Here is a 17182-nt window from a genome sequence, read left to right as displayed (position 1 = left end):
TAAGCTACATTGCCAGTCCTTTTTAATTTTTTAGTTTTGAGACAGGGCCTTGCTAAATTTCTGAGGCTGGCTTCAAACTTGTGATTCTCCTGCCTCAGCCTCCAAAATTGCTGAGATTATAGGCATGTAATCTGAAGAGGGAAGCTAGAAGTAGGTAAAATAAAATGAAATCTGACTTTGAAAATGTCTCTAATTTTGTGCCCAGAATGTAAGGGTGTGTGTGAAAAGAGAGAGAGAGAGAGTGAGAGAGAGAGAGAGAGAGAGAGAGAGAGAACAGAGAAGACAGTAACCAAAAAAAAAAATGGCAAAACATTTACAATTAGTGATTTTTGAGTGAAGCATATACAAGACTTTGTACTATTCTTATTGCATTAAATTTGAAATTATTTCATAATTTAAAGTTTTTGTATAAAAAAATACAAATTAACTTTAATTATCCAATTCCTTGTGTTTTTTAAAAACTAGTTTCTCTGCATTAAATAAACAGATGACTTGATAATGTGTAATGAGAAATGAATAGTGAAAGGGGAAAAGAAAAAGCAGAAATTGAAAGGTTACAAAGTTCAGAATAAGTCCAAAATGAATTCAGATTTATGAATAGTTGCATCACCAAAACAGAATTTATGAAAGGTGTTTCTTAAGCAATGGATTATGTTGCAAACAAGATACTAGATTAAAATCTGGGAGAGTATCTAGACTTTTTTTTCAGTAACTCAAAAATTAGGTAGAAAATATATTATAAATATTGCACAGAGGAATCATTGGCAAAATCTTGTGATGGATGAGTCATGTCTAAAAACCTGGGAAATCAAGGAATACTTCAATATTCAAGCAGAGTTAACTAATAATAATTGCACACCATGATAAGAAAGTGCAAAGGAATAATAGTTCAGTGTTAAATTTTCAAAATAATGTCTTTTAAGTATTTATAGAAAACTTAGAGACATTTTCACAGTCAGGATTTCATTTCACTTTACCCACTTCTAGGTTCCCTCTTGAGCTGCTTAAATTTCAGTGTATTCCTGCTGCATGCCATTGGCTATATTGGAAATTCTCCCTATTCACTTATCAAATTCTCCACCAACTTTTTCCTTCAGAACTCTCCCTTAAATGATTATATTTGATGTTTTTACCCACATAACCATCCTTACTACAGCTGTGATGACCTAAAATGGCAATACTCTCAAATATTATTAACAATTATATATAATTAACTATATGTTATAGTTAAATATTATCAACTAGACCAATTTCTATCTACAATATAGGACTTTTTTAAAAACTAATTTTTTTCTTAAAGACCATGTTTTGATTGTCGATATAGCTCAGTGATGGAGTACTTGTCTAGTATGTGCAAGGCCTTGGATTAGATCCCCAACACTGAGGTGGGGAGAAAAGCTTTGTTTGCTTGGGTTTTCATAACAAAATACAATAGACTGAGTGACTTAAAACAACAGATATCTATTTTCTCCCAGTTGTGGAGACTAGAAGTCTGAGATCAGGGTAACTACATAGTCAATTTCTGGTAAGTTTTCTCTTCCAGGCTTGGGGATAGCCACTTTCTGACTACAATCGTACATGTGGAAAAACAGTACTAGATTTCTGTTGTTTTTTCTTATACGGGCACCAAACCCATTAATGACTGCCCTACCCTCGAAACCTCATCTAACCCTAATTACCTTTCCTAAGCCCTATCTCCAAAATTCTCACATTGGGTATTAGGACTTGAACATTTTAATTTGGTTGGGGGAGAGGGGTGGGACTCAATTCAGTCTATAGCAAAGACTTTGCCTATATCTACTAGTTAGTGGGATACCATTTTTAATCCTGGCATTAAAAATTGAGCAGGAGATTATCCGTATAGCAGTGGATTATACATATCCACTGATTTGAAAAGTAAGAAAGGTTCAATTTGTCTTTTAGCAACCTGAATATCATTCCATTGCTTAATATGGCCTACGAAGAAATTTGTTTACAGAGAATAAAAAATTTTGATACGAAATGCAGTAATTCAAAACATTTAAAGTACGTAAATAACCATTATCATAATAGAAACATGAACATTTGATGGTCATTTTGTTATACAGTAGTGTGCCAGATCTTTTACTCCCTTTTAATTCTCAAATTCCCAGGCTAACATGTTAACCATGGCACCATCTTGTGGATATTTCATCAAACAGCTGGTCTGTACAAACATTTATATGGAAATAAATGTAAAAGAAAGTTACAAAAAACATATAAAAGTTTTAAAATAAAGTTTAAGTTAAAAAAATATTGGCAAGTATTATTCCTCACTCTCAAAGAACTTCAACTATGTAAGTAAATTATTAAACTGGCTCCAGCATGGTTTTGGTTTCTTTTTAAAGTATTTCCTGTATTAGCCATTTATATAAACTTTCAAACTGGCCACTTGGTGTTGAAAACATCAAATGGATATTTTAGACTTTCTAAAATATGTGTGCTACTTTTTAATTGATTTAACTTCAGGATCTGATAGAAAAGCAAACTGATACAGAATATGGTTTTTTGTTTGTTTGTTTGTTTTGTTTTTTAAGGGAAAAAAACCTTTAAGAGAAATTTCAGTTAAATTACTCACTGGATATGAATCATTGTATTAATCCCTTTTGTATAACTATAATGAAAAGCCTGAAGCTGGATAAATTTATCAAGAGGTTTATCTAGCTAACACTTCTGAAATTAAAAGTCCAGCAGCTGATGATGATCCTCTTGCTGGTAGAGTCCTAAAGTGGCACATGGTATCACATAGCAAAAAACGGAGTGTGTGTGCTTATATTTCTGGTCTCTCTCCCTCCTCTTATAAAGTCAACAGAATCCAAGCATGAAGGTTCCACCCTGATGATGTTATCTAATCCTAATCACCTCCAAAAGGAATGTCCAAACACCATGATTGGATTGTTTCCATCTTTTTAATACCTCACCATGGGGATTATTCAATACATGAATCCTCGGGGAACATACTCAACCATATTCAAATAACAACAATCACTTATTTTATTATTTTTTTAGAGAATTTTTTTAATATTTATTTTTTAATTTTTTGGCGGACACAACATTATTGTTTGTATGTGGTGCTGAGGATCCAACCCGGGCCCCACGCATGCCAGGCGAGGGCGCTACCGCTTGAGCCACATCCCCAGCCCAACAACCACTTATTTACAACACACTGGTAGTTTTTAAATTTTAGGAGAGAAATACCAAACATCAAGTTCTGGTAATATAAAATTAAAAAAATATTTTCTTATTTATTGTGCTGGGGATTGAACTCTGGGCCTCATACATGCTAGGCAAATGTTCTACCACTAAGGTACATCCCAGTCCTATAATTATTTTAATATTAAGCATGTAACTATTTATTGATTGTGATAAAAAATTGTAGTAGGTACATTAATGTTTTAATTTAAAAAGTATTAAGCACAAAGTTTTAATGTCTTTTTCAGAATGTAGTAGAGAAAAATTGAGGATGTAATTACATAATTAAAAATATATAGAGAAATTGTTATTTGTAACACTTTCATTGTGAAGGTCCAGTATTTGGAGTTTACAATTACATTTAACAGTTTTTGTTACCATATTTACACATAGAGAAAACAGAGAATATTATTTATTGGAGACCTACTTACTATAAGCTAGGTATTTAGATACGTTATTTAATACAATCCTTCCAACCATTTTTCAAATTGGTACTATTATTTATACTTTACAGATTAATACAATTAAGACTAAATAGTTATATAACCCGCAAGGTCACATAGCTACTAAGAAGTCATGATTTAAAAAATTTTTTTCTAGTTGTCAATGGACCTTAATTTATTTATTTATTCATTTATTTTTTGCGGCACTGAGAATTGAACCCAGTGCCTCACACATGCTAGGCAAACACTTTGCCACTGAACTACAACCCCAGAGTGGAAGTCATGAATTTTAATTCAAGTCTTCAGAGCCCAAATTTTTGCCACAGTGCAATTCTGCTTCTCAGAAATTAAGACATATTGAAATCTTAAAAAAACATTTATTTTTTAGTTTTAGATGAACACAATATCTTTATTTTATTTTTATATGGTGCTGAAGATTGAATCCAGCGCCTCATGCATGCTAGGCAAGTACTCTACCACTGAGCCACAACCCTAGCCTTTAAAATTTTAATCTTGATATTTAAAATATAATTTAATGACCTATGTACTCCAAGTCCTACAAGTATGACAAATTAAAATATTATTTATATTTGTTATATTTAATTTATTATATACAAAATTTTATATGAACTAAGCTTATTATTGCATTTTGGGACAATATTCTTCTAATTATGTAATATTATGAAACAGTAGGAAGGCTGCCTCTATTATTACAACATTATAGAAAACTATAAACAAGAATAAAACCTAAAGGGCAAATTTCCTTAATGATTAAAATTCTCTTAAACTTTTTAAGTCTTTGAGACACATTATTTTATTAAATACATCCATTATGAAGAGAAATGAACTAACAACTTTCAAAAATTATTTAGTTCTTTCTGTTATATATGTAGCTAGGTCACTGAAGCTATCATGTAGAACTAAGATTCTACACAACTAGGATGATTGGTCCTTGAAAATTTCCCCCTTTTTTGGAATACTTTTTGAAAATAACCTAAGATTAAATGATAGAAGTATTTTCTGGTCCACAATATCATTTTAAAAACAGTGTTCTGAAACTAATTTTTTACCTTAAATCTTCAAGCAACCATTGGCTCAGATAAAGAACATAAGGAACACTTCAAACACATTAAAAACAATCTTTCTCATACTAAGAAAAATAAATTAGAATTACACCATGATAATGTTTCTCCCAAAATTGACAAAGAAAAAATGTTGAATATGCCAGTATGGTGAAAATTGGAAGAACAGTCATTCTCATATATTTTGATGTTAGCATACTTTTAGAAAGGACAGTTTGGCGAAATCTAAAAAATTACAAGTGTACATTATTTTTTAATCTAACAATTCTACTTATAGATAATTTCACATATATATTATATGACATACGTAAAAGGTTATTCAGACTTTGTATTAGCAAAGATTGGAAGTAACTTGATAGTGATCAATTGGGGATTAAATCATGACCACTTATATGATGGAAAATAGCAGCCATACATATGAAACTGTTAACACTAAGTCCTTGAGGAGAAGGAAACTGAAATGGAAAGCAGGCATTTCACAATCCACACATTTGCATCTATTGAATGTTAAACCTCTTAAATCTCCCTGTTCTGGTTGCTCAGTGACCTTAGACCTGATATGTGTATGTCTAAGGTTGCACACATACACTTCCCACAAAAATCCAACTAGTGTGGACAATCTCTGCAGAACAGTTTGACCCTGGTCCATAGCATTTCTCTAACCCAGGTCTTTTTATTTATTTATCATTTTAAATATTTATTCTTAAGTTTTAGGTGGACACGATATCTTTATTTTACATTTATGTGATGTTGAGGATCAAACCCAGTGCCTCGTGCATGCTAGGCAAGCACTCTACCACTGAGCCACAACCCCAGCCCACCCAGGTCTTTTTAACATCAGCCTCTCCAAGTTCTAGGAGATCCATCAGACTTGCAGTCTGTAGTTTGAAAATGCGGATTCAAGTCTAGCATGGGACCATATTACAGCAATTATTTTCCTAATGTCATGTAACATATATAGCCCCAGATTTATGTCTCCTTCCTCCCAGTCTTTGGTTCTCCCCTGCCCCCACCTTAAACCTTTGGGCAAAAATACACACATAATACCTACACAAAAATATAATAATGAAGCAAAGACCCTCAGAATCCACTTCTCTTTTTATTGCTCCAGTCCAGATGTTTTCTTGATTCCCAGATCTATTTATCTAATGGCCTCTTTGGCATCTCCACTTGGATATTTAATAATATCCAATTTAAAATTGGGCTCAACATTCACTTTAAACCAACTCTTCCTGGAAACTCCATTCTTTCAACTATTCAGATCAAAACACTTGGTGTTATCTTCTGACTTCTTTCTCATACATCTCACGTTAATTAGATAGTAAATCCTATTAGCTCTACCTTTAAAATACATCCACAATTTTATCTTTGTTAAAACTCCTACTGTTATCACCCTGGTCCATACTGTTGTCATCTCTCATCTCAACTATTTTAATATCTTCCTCTAAGTCATCTCTTTGCTTCTGCTCTTCTCCCCTGCCTCTCTTCCAGAGGAGATTCTCAATTCACCAACTAGAGTAATATTGTTCATGTATGCCAGATTGTGTCACCTCTCTCTTCAAAACTCTCCAATATTAAACAGAGTTAAACTCAAATTCTTACTTTGACCTACATGGCTCTTAAGGATCTGGACCTCTTCACTTTACTTCTATAACTTTATATTAAACAACTTGACTTTTGATTACCCTGCTCCAGTCACACTGCCCTCCTTGCTCTTCTTTGAACATGTTAAGGACGCTCCTACTTTCAGTACCATTTTCATCTGTCTTTCCCTTTATCTGAGATATTCTTTGCCAAGATTTCTACACTTATCTCTCCATTTTCTTCAGGACTTGACTTAAAAGCTACACTTGCAGTGTGGCCTTCCCTGGCCAACCTATATTAAAAATTATTTCATATCCCCTTTCCCTGCCTTAATTCTTATCACTATCTTAAATATATGTAAGTATTTATCTATTGATTCTGTTTATTATTTGTTTCCTCACATTACAATGCATATATAATGAGACAAGCCTTTCTGTATTTTTTATTGACTAGATCCCCAACACCTAGAAAAGTTCCTAGAATAGAGTTGGCACTCAATACATATTTGTTGAATGAATAAAAGAAGGCATGAAGGAAAATGGGGTTGGCAAGGCCTACCACTTAGATTTCCCCCCAAATATTCTTTTTTGTTGAGTTACATTTTTATAAAATGTCTACCGTTGAAGAATATATAGTTTCATAAGTTTCAAAAATGTGTGCTCATGAAACCATTAATTCCAATCATGTTATAGGACATTTCTATGACCCAAAAAGGTCTCCTCATATCCCTTTCCTGTCAGTTCTCCTATATCCTGTTTTCATTTCTACCATCATAAGTGAGTTTTGCCTCATTTTGAACAAATATGAAAGGAACCATGCAGTTTATATTCTAGTATTTCCTACTTCTACTCAATATTTTTGAGGTTTTTTCCCCCTACTCATGAATGATCAACAATAGTTGAGTATTATTCCCTTGTATAAACATATCATAGTTCACTTATCTATTCGTTTGTTGATGGATATGTGGGTTGTTGGCTACAGTCATAAAGTTGATTACACTCTTGCAGAAAACTTTTTTTTTTTTGGTACTGAGTATTAAACCTAGGGTGCTTGACCACTGAGCCACATCCCTAGTCCTTTTTATTTTTTTATATTGAGACAGGGTCTTGTTAAGTTGCTGAGGCTGGCCTCTAATTTGAGTTCCTCCTGCCTCAGTCTCCTGAGTTGTTGGGATTACAGGTTTGTACCACCACAACAGGCTTGCACATATCTTTTTGTGAACATTCCAATTTATGAAGATTTTAATTTCTCTTGAGAAATTTTAAGAGTAGAACCGCTGGGTTATAAATGAATGTATTAACTATTTTAAAAGTGCCAAACAACTTTTCAAGGTGATTTACCATTTTGTAATTCCACCAGCAATGTCTTAGAGATGCTGGTTAAGATTTGTTGTTTTTGTTTTTAGAAAGTTTTAAAGTGTTCTCAATAAGAGGCAATGTGGCAGGAAAAAGAATAAAGACATTGAAATTAGTTCAAGACTGGAAAATTTTTAAATATTAAGTAGTCTTTCTCTCTACAAACCAGGCTTTAAACTGGGTTATATAGATATATGTTTTCAGTACATAGGTCAACACTATAGATGAAGTTTCTTTCTCTGTAAAATATCTTCCTATTTTATTAAAATTTAAATTAGTATGTAAAGTTTTAAGAAATGTTCCTGGAAACAGAATTTACTCAATAAAATTACTGAATGAATAAAAAATTATTCTAGTTTAGTTCAAATTTATATATCATAAACTGATATGAAAGACAGGCTCTTCACCAATAAATCCAGGCAGCACAACAAATTACTCTTAGAAGTAATTTATTTTCTAGGAGGTCTGAAGGAAAAGAAGACTGTTAATTTTTTCCTTTAAATACTGAAAGTAGATTCTGAGTTACAAGTCTTTGAAATGTTACAGCTAATGAACAATAAAATGTAGACTTAAAAATGTAGAATTTGAGGGGGGAAGTGCTAGGAAGAGATATTGGCCAAATTACATTGTTATATTGTGTGCATATACAAATATGTAAGAGCAAATCCCATCCTTCCATACAACTATAATGCACCAATAACAATGTGGGAAGAGGGCTGGGCTATAACTCATGGCAGAGCGCTTGCCTAGCATGCATGAGGCACTGGGTTTGATCTTCAGCACCACATTAAAATAAACAAATAAAATAAAGACATTCTGTCCATCTACAACTACAAAAAAATTAAAAAAATATGGAAAGAGGGGAGCTCAAAGATGCTAGGTTAGTGTGAGTCAGCATCTCTCTTAGCTCAGCTACCCAGAAATTAAACAGTAGGAATATCACATCTCCCTGAGGCTTAGAGTGAAGAATCCTGAGACTGGAGGGGCAGTCTGGCAGAGTGAAACCACAGACTCTTGACTCATTAATCAGATATATACTAAAAAAAAATAATCTATCCACTGGATTTTTTCAATCGTTGATTCAGGAATGGAGCTCTACCCAGCTCCATAAGTCCTGAAGCTCATAGGGACTGACAAGGCTGGCTACAGTGGGTCAGAAGGTTGGAAGAGAGTGTGAGGGCATCTTGCTCTCAGCTCACCCAGCCAGCCAGTTCAGCACCTACCAGGTTCCTAGAGGCCCACCAGGCCTACTTGGGCTAGCGCTTGCCAGGTCCTGGTACAAGTCTGGTTCCCGACTCCTTCCTCAGTCTGGCATCCACTGGTCCTGCCAGGTATGGCATCATTCTGGTACCCAGTAGGGCTCTCTGGCTCATTATTCTTCAGTCTCCCAACCCCCCCTAGCCCCCAACCCAGCCCATCCCTTACAGCTTTGCAGTTGGCCCACAGGTCTCAGCACTGGTTTTGATGCACCTGTCACAAAACAGCTGGGCCCCCAACATGGCTGGGCCCCATACTCCTCTTAGCCGCCAGACCAGCTGGGTCTAGCACATAGCTCCATGACCAGCACACAGGTCCCAGTGCCTAGCTCTCAAGACCAGCTGGGAGAGAAGCAGCTGACCGGAAGTTTGAAAGGATTGAGTTTGGAGAAATGGAGTTTGGAGACTAAATCAGAGACCAGAGATTATGGGGTCCACAGGTGACATAAGGTGCTAAGAATAGGCTGCCACACCACATGAGTGGAACCCAAAGGAGATTCCTGGGGTGCAGTCTTCCAACATGGGCCAGTGATTGCTGGACCCTGGAGGTGTGCTGATGTAAAATCTCCAGACCGATTGGCACACAGCAAAGAGACCAGAGCATACCTAGCCTACACACTGCCTCTAGGAGTTCTGTCTCCATAACTAAACATCCCAGACTAACCCCTAGCAACCCCAAACATCCTGAGGTTGGAGCTTGCATCAAACTCCAGGCAACCCAACCTAACTGCTGATAAGGGAAGCTGAGAAACTTTCGAACTCCAATGGAAACAATTGGTCAGTTTTTTTATTGAGATCCCTTTTTTTTTCTCTCTCTCTCACATTTCTACCATTATTGAAACCAAGTATTTTTTATGCATCAGTTTATTGAGGACTGGGATATCTGAATAATATATTATAGTTTTGTTGTATATTCTTTTCTTTTTACTTTTTACTTTTTCTTTTCTTTTTTAATTTTTACTTTATATATACATATTTTCCTCTCACTTATCTGTTTCCCTGAATTATCTTTTTTTCTTTTCTCCCACTAACTCCTCTTTCACTCTTCCTATAATTTTTTACTTCTATCTTTTCTCCTCATTTCTCATATCACATCCTATACCACTTCTGTTCTCTGCCCACCATTTGAAATTATAAACCCTTTTGCAAACTTACTGTTTATATTGTAGACAACAATTGAACACATCATTTCTATTTATTATGACAAAATTGTAGATATCTAAATAGGAGCTATTTGGGTTAAGACTGTATATTGTTTTAATATGATGCTATTTTTTTTAAAAGAGAGAGAGAATTTTTTAATATTTATTTTTTAGTTTTCAGTAGACACAACATCTTTGTTTTTGTATGTGGTGCTGAGGATCAAACCCGGGCCGCACGCATGCCAGGCGAGCACGCTACCGCTTGAGCCACATCCCCAGCCCGAATATGATGCTATTAATATTGGTTTCCCCCTTAAAGGCAAGGCACTGGAAACCTTCAGGGACACCGTAAGTATAGAAGATAGAAACTGTACTGCCTCAGATCCACACTGCTAGATGGGAAGACACACAAAACACATGAAAACTCAAGGGAACAAAATGCCCCAAACAAACCAAGATGCTCCAATAATAGAATCCAACGCAGTAGAAGAAATGTCAGTAAAGGAGTTTAGAATGTACGTAGTTAAACTGATCTGCAAAATAAAGGAAAATGTGAGGAGTGAAATAGGAGATAAATTTCAGAAGGTGAAAGAGAGATTTTGAAGATAAATCAAGTAGAAACCCTTGCAATGAAGGAATAAATAAACCAAATTAAAAATTCAATAGAAAGCATCACTAACAGACTAGACCACTTGGAAGACAGAATTTCAGGCAATGAAAACAAATATAATCTTGAAAATAAAATTGACCACACAGAGAAGATAATAAGAAACCATAAATAGAGCAAGCTTTCAAGAATTATGGGATAATATGAAAAGACCAAATTTAAGATTTATTGGAATAGATGAAGGCATGGAGATATAAACCAAAGGAATGCACAATATTTTTAATGAAATAATATCAGATAATTTCCCAAACCTAAATAACAAAATGGAAAATCAAATACAAGAGGCTTACAGGACCCCAAATGTGCAAAATTACAACAGATCCACACCAAAGTACATTATAACGAAAATGCCTAATGTACAGAATAAGGATAGAATTTTAAAGGCCGTGAGAGAAAAATATAAGGGGAAAACACTTCAGATATCAGCTGATTTCTAACCCAGACCCTCAAAGATAGGAGGTCCTGGAATAATATATATTAGGTTCCAAAAAAAAGTAGATGCCAGGGGCTGAGATTGTAGCTTAGTGGTAGAGTGCTTGCCTAGCATGTGTGAGGCACTGGGTTCAATTCTCAGCACCCCATATAAATAAATAAAATAAAGGTCCATCAACAACTAAAAGTATTTTAAAAAAGAAAATAGATGCCAATCAAGAATCCTATATCCAGGGCTGGGGATGTGGCTCAAGCGGTAGCGCGCTCGCCTGGCATGCGTGCGGCCCGGGTTCGATCCTCAGCACCACATACCAACAAAGATGTTGTGTCCGCCGAGAACTAAAAAATAAATATTAAAAAATTCTCTCTTTCTCTCTCTCCTCTCTCACTCTTTCTTTAAAAAAAAAAAAAAAGAATCCTATATCCAGCAAAATTAAGCTTCAGATTTGAAGATGAAATACAAACCTTCCATGATTAACAAAATTTTAAAGAATTCACAACTAGAAAGCCTGTATACAGAACATTCTCAATGAAATATTCTGTGAAGATGAAATGGAAAAAAGTGAAAACCAGCAAAAGGAGGAACTACACTAAAGGGATAGTCAATCAAATTAATTTGAAATGAATTCAAATTAAATACTGGAAATAAATCAACATGACTGGGAATACAAATAATATCTCAATAATGACCTTAAATGTTAATGGCCTAAACTCATCAATCAAAAGACACAAACTGGCAGATTAGTTTAGAAAACAAGACCCAACAATATGTTGTCTCCAAGAGACTTACCTCATAAGCAAAGACATTCACAGACTGAAGGTGAAAGTTTGGGGAAAAACATTTCACTCACATGGATTACATACACAAGTGGGGTTTCTATCCTCACATCAGATAAAGTGGACTTCAAGCCAAAGTTAATCAGAAGGGACAAAGAAAGACATTTCATACTAATTAAGGTAATTATATATCAACAAGACATGATAAACATAAATATTTATGTCCCAAACAATGGAGCATCTACATATATCAAACAAATGCTTCTCAACTTCAAGAATCAAATATACAACAACACAATAATACTGGATGACTTTAACATACCTCCCTCACTAATGGATAGATCCTCCAAACAAAAACTAAACAAAGAAACTATAGAATTTAATAATACAAACAATAATTCATACTTAATGACATATATAGAATATTCATCCATAAATGAGTGAAAACACTTTCTTCTCTGTAGCATACAGATCCTTCTCTAAAATAGACCATATCTTATGCAAAAAAGCAACTCTTAGCAAACACAAAAAACTATAGATAATACTCTGCATTCTATCAGAATAAAATTAAAAATTAAAAATAAGATAAAAATAGAAGCTAACCTAACACCTAAAGACTAAATAATACACAAGTGAATTACTAATGAATACCAGAAGAAATCAGGGATGAAAAAAATACTTAGAGGTAAATGAGAATAGTGATATAACATATCAAAATCTCTGGGACACTATGAAGGCAGTGCTACAAGGAAAGTTCATTGCATTGAGTTCATTCATTAAAAGATTAGAAAATCTAAGCCCTAGAAAAAGAACAAATCAACACCAAAAGCAGTAGAAGAGAGGAAATAATTAAAATCAGAGCTGAAATCAATGAGATTGAAGCAAAAGAAACAATTCATAAAATTGACAAAACAAAAAGTTGGTTCTTTGAAAAAATAAATAAAATTGATAAACCCATAGCTGTACTAATAAAGAGAAAGAGAGCAAAATCTCAAATTACTAAAATTTGTGATGAAAAAGGAAATATCATGATGGACACTACTGAAATACAGAAGATAATCAGAAACTATTTTGAAAATTTATACTGCAATAAAATAGAAAATCTTGAAGATGTTGACAAATTTCTAAAGACATATGACCTACCCAGACTGAATCAGGAGGACATACATAATTTAAACAGATCAATTTCAAGCAATGAAATAGAAGACACAATCAAAAGCTTGCTGATAAAGAAAAGCCCAGGACCAGACAGATTCTCAGCAAAGTTCTACAAGACCTTCAAGGAAAAATTAACACCAATACTCCTCAAATTATTCCATAAAATAGAAAAAGAGAGAACCATTCCAAATTTATTCTATGAAGCTACTAGTATCACCCTGATGCCAAAACCAGACAAAGACTCATCAAGGAAAGAAAACTTCAGACCAATTTCCCTTATGGACATAGATACAAAAATTCTTAATAAAATTCTGTCAAATCTCATACAAAAACATATTAAAAGATAGTGAACACTAATCAAATGGGATCATCCTAGGGTTGCAAGATTGGTTCAACATATGGAAATCAATAAACATAATTCATCACATCAACAGACTTAAAGACAAGAATAATATGATCATCTCAATAGATGCAAAAAAAAAAGCATTTGACAAAATTCAGTACCCCTTCATGTTCAAAACACTAGAAAAACTAAGGACAGTAGGAATATACCTCAACATTGTAAAAGCTATATATGCTAAACTCAAGGCCAACATCATTCTAAACAAAGAAAATCTGAAAGCATTCCCTCTAAGAACCAGAACAAGACAAGGAAGCCCCCTTTCATTACTTTTATTCAACATCATTCTTGAAACACTAGCCAGAGCAATTAGACAGAAGAAAGAAATTGAAAAGATATGGAAAAAAAAAGAATTAAAACTATCACTAATTGCTGACAACATGATTCTATATTTAGAAGATCCAAAAAAATTCCACCAGAAAACTTCTAGAATTAATAAATGAAATCAGCAAAGTAGTAGAATATAAAATCAATACATAAATCAAATGTGTTTCTATACATCAGTGATGAATCTACTGAAAGAGAAATTAGGTAAACTACCCCATTCACAATAGCCTCAAAAAATAAAATAAAATACTTGGAAATCAGTCTAACAAAAGAGGTGAAAGATCTCTACAATGAAAATTACAGAACAATAAAGAAAAATTTGAAGAAGACCTTAGAAGATGGAAAGATCTCCCATGCTCTTGGATAGGCAGAATTAACATTGTCAAAATGGCCATACTATGAAAAGCATTACACAGATTTAATGAAATTCCTATTATAATCCCAATGACATTCTCCATAGAATTAGAAAAAATAGTCATGAAATTCATTTGGAAAAATAAGAGACCCAGAATAGCCAAAACAATCCTTAGCAAGAAAAGTGAACCAGGAGGTATCACAATACCGGGACTTAAACAATTACAGGGCCATAGTAACAAAAATGCATGGCACTGGCACCAAAACAGGCACATAGACCAAGGTACAGAATAAAAGATACAGAGACAAACCCCCATAAATACAGTTATCTCATACTAGACAAAGACACCAAAAACATACATCAGAGAAAAGATAGCCTCTTCAACAAATTGTTCTGGCAAAATGAAATTAAAACCCTATCTCCCACCTTGTACAAAACTCAACTCAAAGTGGATCAAAGACTTAGGCACTAGAACAAAAACCTTGTGCCTAATAGAAGAAAAAGTAGGCCCAAATCTCTACCACATCAGGTTAGGAATTGACTTCCTTAACAAGACTCCCGAAGTGAAAGAAGTAAAATCAAGATACAATAAATGGAATGAAAAATGTTCAACATCTCTAACAATTAGAGAAATGCAAATCAAAACTACACTGAAATTCCAATTCACTCCAGTCAGAATGACAACTATCATGAATACAAGTAACAATAAATGTTGGTGAGGGGGCTGGGGCCATAGCTCAGTGATAGAGCACTTGCCTTCCATGTTTGAGACACTAGGTTCAAGTCTCAGCACCACATAAAAATAAATACATAAAAAGATGTTGTGTCCATGTACAATTAAAAAAATTTTTAAAAAGTGTTGATGAGGATGTGGGGAAAATGGTACACTCATACATTGCTGGTGAAACTGCAAATTGGTGCAACCATTATGGAAAGCAATAGGGAGCTTCCTCAGAAATTTTAAATTGAACCACTATTTGTCCCAGTTATACACTCTTTGGTTTATAACCAAAGGATATAAAATCAGCATACGATAGTGACACAACCACATCAATGTTTATAGCAGCTCAATTCACAATAGCTAAACTATGAAACCAACCTAGATGCCCTTCAAGAGATGAATGGATAAGGAAAATGTGGTAATGGACTATTAGTCTTAAAGAAGAATGAAATTATGGCATTTGCTGGTAAATGGATGGAGCTGGAGAGTATGCTAAACTAAATAAGTCAATCTCCCCTCAAAAAAAACAAAAGCCCAATGTTTTCTCTGATATGCAGATGTTAATTGACAATGGAGGGGAGCCTGTGAAAGAATAGAGGTAATTTGGATTAGACAGTGAGGAGTGGGAGGGAGGGGGTATGGAGGTAGGAAAGATAATAGAATGAATCAGACATTATTATCCTATGTGCATATATGATTACACAACTGATTTAATTCTATATCATGTACAATCAGAAGAATGAGAAGTTATACCCTATTTATGTATGATGTGTCAAAATGCATTATACTGTCATGTATAACTAATTAGAACAAATTTTAAAATGTGGATAGAGAAAACTTTTTTGGGAGTGGGTGGGCATTATTGGATATTGATCTCAGGGCCACTTCGCTATGGAGCAACATCCCCAGCCCTCCTTTTTTTTTTTTGTATTTTATTGAGAGACAGGGTCTCACTGAGTTGCTTAGTGCCTTGCTTTTCCTGAGGCTGCCTTTGAACTTGCTATCCTCCTGCCTCAGCCTCCCAAGCTCCTGGGATTACGGGCATGTGCCAGTGTGCCCAACGAGAAAACATTAGGAAAAAAAAAGGAAATAATAAGATCTGAGCAGAAATTAATGGAATGGAAATAGAGAAGAAATAAAGAACATCAACAAAATTAAAAATGTAGAATTCTATTATGCCTACTTTGTCCTGTTAAAATTCATCTAAAGAACTTAATTTTGAAACTTGAAAAAGATATTCTCATTCTACCAGTGAATAAAATGAGCTCAGATGAGCTCAGATGAGATAAAGTGACATATCAAAGGTCAGACATCCTAGTTGTTAGTAGCAGGACAACACTTCCTAATCTGTACTTATCATGAGTACTTAGTAAACATTTGTTGAACTGGGATTAACATTAGGTCTTATAACTCTTAGTTATTACTCTTTTACTATGTTACTCCACCATCGGTAAACAAGTGTTAGGTTTTCAGGGAAAAGAAAGATTTTAGAGCTAAATATTCAACAATGATTCATTTTTGTGTAATTTGAGTTTCTTTCTTAGAAATCTTGTTTCAAATACAGTAAAATGGCAACAAGCCCTGGAGTAAGATCAATTTGTAATCCTCAAATAGGAATAAGCTAAAGTTCTAATTTGTTTGTGGGGTGGGCATCAGGGGAAGAGACTGAGTATATGGAAGGAAGGCTGAAGTCATACGAGGAAGCAGCATTCCACACCATCAAAGATCAGGAAGCAAAGAGTGGGTTATCGTAGCCTCCTATTCTCCTGGTCCAATCTCGCTAAAGTAGCAACAAACTGGGTGTCAATTAAGGAGGAGATTCCTGGAACCACACAGTAGCTATCAAGAAGTCCTAGTTAGGGATACAAGCGGGGCCTCTGTATCTGGTTGGTAAATTCTCTGATTTTTTTTTAGAACTACCTATGAAAGTTGACCTATTCTTGTTTTGGCTTCTTCAGAAACTCTGGTTTTTGTTTTGTTTTGTTTTGTTTTGTTTGTTATCCTTTATTGGGTTTTTTGACTCATTGTTCAAGTTCTAACAATGGGTATAATCCTTGTGCATTTGAATGAAGCTCATATTTCAGAATGTAAAAGGGAAACAGCAAACATAGCAGAGCCCTAGAGCTTCAGGTGATATTCTGGCCTCAGGTGATATTCTCTGTAGTTGAAGAGTCAGCATGCCCCAGCAGCCACCCAGCAAGATTTATTATTTTCATAATGGTAAATTTGCCTTTTAGAGAAAAATGAAACACTTGTAAAACTGTGGTCTTGCA

At 34.4% G+C, this 17182-nt stretch overlaps 1 protein-coding gene across 4 annotated transcripts in view; it reads left to right on the top strand.

Moving 5' to 3' along the window:
- Positions 1-17182, top strand: part of LOC308655947 (uncharacterized protein C1orf185) — a gene marked incomplete at its 5' end in the record, with an annotated part of 164989 nt that overhangs the window by 58696 nt on the left and 89111 nt on the right. The gene's annotated exons all lie outside the window — the stretch shown is intronic.

Source organism: Spermophilus citellus, assembly GCF_964194105.1.
Source record: "Spermophilus citellus genome assembly, chromosome: 9".
Classification (NCBI taxonomy): Eukaryota; Metazoa; Chordata; class Mammalia; order Rodentia; family Sciuridae; genus Spermophilus; species Spermophilus citellus.
Note: the sequence above shows the minus strand (reverse complement) of the source record. Positions and strands in the feature narration are given on the sequence as shown.